The sequence below is a fragment of the Cynocephalus volans genome, chromosome 3 (assembly GCF_027409185.1).
Source record: "Cynocephalus volans isolate mCynVol1 chromosome 3, mCynVol1.pri, whole genome shotgun sequence".
Taxonomy (NCBI): Eukaryota; Metazoa; Chordata; class Mammalia; order Dermoptera; family Cynocephalidae; genus Cynocephalus; species Cynocephalus volans.
This window is the reverse complement of record NC_084462.1, coordinates 13,757,144-13,762,787: the sequence shown is the minus strand read 5'-3', so window position 1 is coordinate 13,762,787 and position 5,644 is coordinate 13,757,144.

The following is a 5,644-nucleotide window of genomic DNA, read 5'->3' as shown; positions in this document are numbered from 1 at the left end:
ACTCTTTTAATTGTTTCTTTTGCTGTGCAGAAGCTTTTTAGTTTGATATAATCCCATTTGTTTATTTTTCCTTTGGTTGCCCGTGCTTTTGGGGTCGTATTCATGAAGTCTGTGCCCAGTCCTATTTCCTGAAGTGTTTCTCCTATGTTTTCTTTAAGAAGTTTTATTGTCTCAGGGTGTATATTTAAATCCTTAATCCATTTTGAGTTGATTTTAGTATACGGTGAGAGGTATGGATCTAGTTTCATTCTCCTGCATATCGATATCTAGTTATCCCAGCACCACTTGCTGAAGAGGCAGTCCCTTCCCCAGTGAATAGGCTTGGTGCCTTTGTCAAAGATCAGATGGCAGTAAGTGTGTGGGTTGATTTCTGGATTCTCTATTCTATTCCATTGGTCAGTGTGTCTGTTTTTATGCCAGTACCATACTGTTTTGGTTATTATAGCTTTGTAGTATAGCTTAAAGTCAGGTAGTGTTATGCCTCCAGCTTTATTTTTTTGGCTCAGCATTGCTTTGGCTATGCGTGGTCTTTTATTGTTCCATATAAATGTCTGAATAGTTTTTTCTATTTCTGAGAAAAATGTCTTTGGAATTTTGATGGGGATTGCATTGAATTTGTATATCACTTTGGGTAGTATGGACATTTTCACTATGTTGATTCTTCCAATCCAAAAGCATGGAATATCTTTCCATCTTCTTGTATCCTCTCTAATTTCTCTCAGTAGTGGTTTGTAGTTCTCATTATAGAGATTTTTCACCTCCTTGGTTAACTCAATTCCTAAGTATTTTATTTTTTTGGTGGCTATTGTAAATGGGCAGGCTTTCTTGATTTCTCCTTCTGCATGTTCACTATTGGAGAAAAGAAATGCTACTGATTTTTGTGTGTTGATTTTGTATCCTGCTACTGTGCTGAAATCATTTATCAATTCCAACAGTTTTTTTGTAGAGGTTTTAGGCTGTTCGATATATAGGATCATGTCATCTGCAAACAGGGACAGTTTGACTTCATCTTTTCCAATCTGGATGCCCTTTATTTCCTTCTCTTCCCTGATTGCTCTGGCTAGTACTTCCAACACTATGTTGAATAGGAGTGATGAGAGTGGGCATCCTTGTCTAATTCCTGTTCTTAAAGGAAAAGCTTTCAGCTTTTCCCCATTCAGGATGATATTGTCAGTGGGTTTATCATATATAGCTTTAATTATGTTGAGATACTTTTCATCTATACCTAACTTGTAAAGTCTTTGTCATGAATGAGTGTTGAATTTTATCAAATGCTTTTTCAACATCTATAGAGATGATCATATGGTCCTTGTGTTTGATTTTATTGATACGATGTATCACATTTATTGATTTGCGTATGTTGAACCAACCTTGCCTCCCTGGGATGAATCCCACTTGATCACGGTGTATAATTTTGTGTATTTGTTGCTGTATTCCGTTAGCTAGTATTTTATTGAGGATTTCTGCATCTACACTTATCAAGGATATTGGCCTGTATTTTCTTTTTTAGTTGTATCTTTACCTGGTTTTGGTATCAGGGTGATGTTTGCTTCATAGAATGAGTTTGGGAGAATGGCCTCTGTTTCAATCCTTTGGAATAGTTTCTAGAGAATTGGTGTCAATTCTTTGAATGTTTGGTAGAATTCTGCTGTGAATCCATCTGGTCGTGGGCTTTTCTTTGTTGGGAGCCTTCTGATAACAGCTTCAATCTCTTTTATTGTTATTGGTCTCTTCAGATTTTCTACATCTTCTTGGCTCAGTTTTAGTAGCTTGTGTGTGTCCAGAAATTTATCCATTTCCTCCAGATTTTCAAATTTGTTGGCATATAGTTATTTATAGTAGTCTTGAATGATTCCTTATATTTCAGAAGTATCAGTTGTAATATTACCTTTTTTATTTCTAATTTTTACTTGGATCTTCTCTCTTCTTTTTTTAGTTACCCATGATAATTTTTTGTCAATTTTATCTTTTTAAAAAGCAACTTTTTGATTCACTGATCTTTTTATTTTGGGGGTTTCAATTGTATTAAGTTCTGCTGTGACCTTAATGATTTCTTTCCATCTGCTGACTTTGGGTTTGGATTGTTCTTGTTTTTCTAGTTCTTTAAGGTGAAGTATTAGGTTGTTCACTTGCCATCTTTTCATTCTTCAGAAGTAAGCATTTAATGTGATAAATTTCCCCCTTAGTACTGCTTTTGCAGTATCCCACAGGTATGATGTATCATTGTTTTCATTAGCTTCAATAAGTTTTTTAATTTCCTGTTTGATTTCTTCTTGGACCCATATGTCATTAAGTAGAATGCTGTTTAATTTCCATGTGTTTGTATAGTTTCCAGAATTTCATTTGTTATTGAATTCTAATTTTAATCCATTGTGATCTGAAAAAAAAAGGGATAATTCCAATTTTTCTGAATTTGTTGAAACTTGATTTGTGACCTAACATGTGATCTTTCCTGGAGAATGATCCATGTGCTGATGAGAAGAATGAATATTCTGAGGTTGTTGGATGGAATGTTCTGTAGATATGTGCCAAATCCAACTGGTCTAGAGTGTTGTTTAGATCTTTGTTTCTCTGCTGATTCTTTGCCTACAGGATCTGTCCAGCATTGACAGTGGGGTGTTCTGGTCCACTGCTATTATGGGATTAGTGTCTATTTCCTTCTTTAGGTCTAATAGAGTTTGCTTTATAAATCTGGCTGCTCCAACATTGGGTCCGTATATATTTACAATGGTTATGTCTTCTTGATGAATCAATCCTTTTATCATTATGTAGTGGCCCTCATTATCTCTTTTTATGGTTTTTAGTTTAAAGTCTATTTTGTCAGATATAAGAATAGCTACTACAACTCATTTTTCATTTCTGTTTGCCTGGTAAATCTTTTTTCATCCTTTCACTATGTGAGTCTTTATAGGTGAGGTGGGTGTCTTGAAGGCAGCATATAGTTCGGTCCTCCTTTTTAATCAGTCAGCCAGTCTGTGTCTTTTGATTGGGGAATTTAATCCTTTTACATTAAGAGTTGTTATTGAAAAATGTTGACTTACTTCTAGCATTTTATTGATTTTTGCTTGGATATGTTAAGTGTCTTTTGTTCCTTACTGATTTACTGTTTGTTTTCTGTATTTGTTGGCTCCTTGGGTTGTAGAGAAACGTTTTTTTTCTCTTCATTGTTGGCATTTTAATTTTATTAGTGGGTTTTGATGTTTCTTGATTTTTTATGGCAGTGGTAGTTATTTTTCAGGTACCAAACCCAGTACTCACTTGAGAATCTCTTTAAGGGTGGTCATGTGGTAGTGAACTCTTATAGTTTTGTTTGTCTGAGAAATATACTATTTGTCCTTCATTTTGGAAGGATAGCCTTGTGGGGTTGAGTATTCTTGGCTGGCAATCTCTTTTAGTATTTTGAATATATCATCCCATTACTTTCAGGCTTTTAGGGTTTGTGATGAAAAGTCTGATGATAGTCTGATTGGGGCTCCCTTATAGGTGATTTGATGCTTCTCTCTTGCAGCTCTTAAGATTCTCTTTTTGTCTTTGAGTTTTGCCAATTTGACTATAACATGTCTTGGAGAAGACTATTTTGGGTTGAAGACATTTGGGGATCTATGATCTTCCTGAATCTGAAGATGTGTCTTTTCCTATACCTGGGAACTTTTCTGCCACTATTTTGTTGAATATGTTTTCAATGCAATCTCCTTTTCCTCCCCTTCTCTAATACCCATGACTCGGATATTTGAGCACTTAAGGTTTTCTGATATCTCTCTTAGATTTTCCTCAATGTTTTAAACTCTTTTTTCTTGTCCGCCTGTGTTATTTTATTTTATTTTATTTTATTTTTATTTTTATTTATTTATTTATTTTTAACTTTTATTTTGTCGATATACATTGTGGCTGATTATTGTTGCCCCTTAAGAAAAGCTCCTTCCCTCCTCCCTCTCCTCCCTCCCCCCCCAACAATATCCTTTCTGTTTGCTTCTCGTATCAACTTCAAGTAATTGTGGTTGTTATATCTTCTTCCCCTCCCCCCGTTTTTCTTTTATTTTTTTTTTTGTGTGTATTTATATATTAATTTTTAGCTCCCACCAATAAGTGAGAACATGTGGTATTTCTCTTTCTGTGCCTGACTCGTTTCACTTAATATAATTCTCTCAAGGTCCAACCATGTTGTTGCAAATGGCAGTATTTCATTCATTTTTATAGCTGAGTAGTATGCCATTGTGTAGATGTACCACATTTTCCATATCCACTCATCTGATGATGGACATTTGGGCTCGTTCCAACTCTTGGCTATTGTAAAGAGTGCTGCAATGAATATTGGAGAACAGGTATACCTTCGACTTGATGATTTCCATTCCTCTGGGTATATTCCCAGCAGTGGGATAGCTGCGTCATATGGTAGATCTATCTGCAATTGTTTGAGGAACCTCCATACCATTTTCCATAGAGGCTGCACCATTTTGCAGTCCCACCAACAATGTAGTATGAGAGTTCCTTTTTCTCTGCAACCTCACCAGCATTTATCGTTCAGAGTCTTTTGGGTTTTAGCCATCCTAACTGGGGTTAGATTGTACCTCAGTGTGGTTTTGATTTGCATTTCCCAGATGCTGAGTGATGTGCAGCATTTTTTCATATGTCTGTTGGCCATTTGTATATCTTCCTTAGAGAAATGCCTACTTAGCTCTTTTGCCCATTTTTTTAATGGGGTTGCTTGTTTTCTTCTTGTAAAGTTGTTTGAGTTCCTTATATATTCTGGATATTAATCCTTTGTCAGATGTATATTTTGCAAATATTTTCTCCCACTCTGTTGGTTGTCTTTTAACTCTGTTAATTGTTTCTTTTGCTGTGCAGAAGCTTTTTAGTTTGATATAGTCCCATTTGTTTATTTTTCCTTTGGTTGCCCATGCTTTTGGGGTCATATTCATGAAGTCTGTGTCCAGTCCTATTTCCTGAAGTGTTTCTCCTAAGTTTTCTTTAAGAAATTTTATTGTTTCAGGGTGTGTATTTAAATCCTTAATCCATTTTGAGTTGGTTTTAGTATATGGTGAGAGGTATGGGTCTAGTTTCATTCTCCTGCATATGGATATCCAGTTATTCCAGCACCATTTGCTGAAGAGGCAGTCCCGTCCCCAGTGAATAGGCTTGGTGCCTTTGTCAAAGATCAGATGGCAGTAAGTGTGTGGGTTGATTTATGGATTCTCTATTCTATTCCATTGATCAGTGTGTCTGTTTTTATGCCAGTACAATACTGTTTTGGTTATTATAGCTTTGTAGTATAGCTTAAAGTCAGGTAGTGTTATGCCTCCAGCTTTATTTTTTTTGCTCAGCATTGCTTTGGCTACGCATGGTCTTTTATTATTCCCTATAAATGTCTGGATAGTTCTTTCCATTTCTGAGAAAAATGTCTTTGGAATTTTGATGGGGATTGCATTGAATTTGTATATCACTTTGGGTAGTATGGACATTTTCACTATGTTGATTCTTCCAATCCAAGAGCATGGGATATCTTTCCATCTTCTTGTATCCTCTCTAATTTCTCTCAGCAGTGGTTTGTTGTTCTCATTATAGAGATTTTTCACCTCCTTGGTTAACTCAATTCCTAAGTATTTTATTTTTTTGGTGGCTATAGTAAATGGGTAGGATTTCTTGA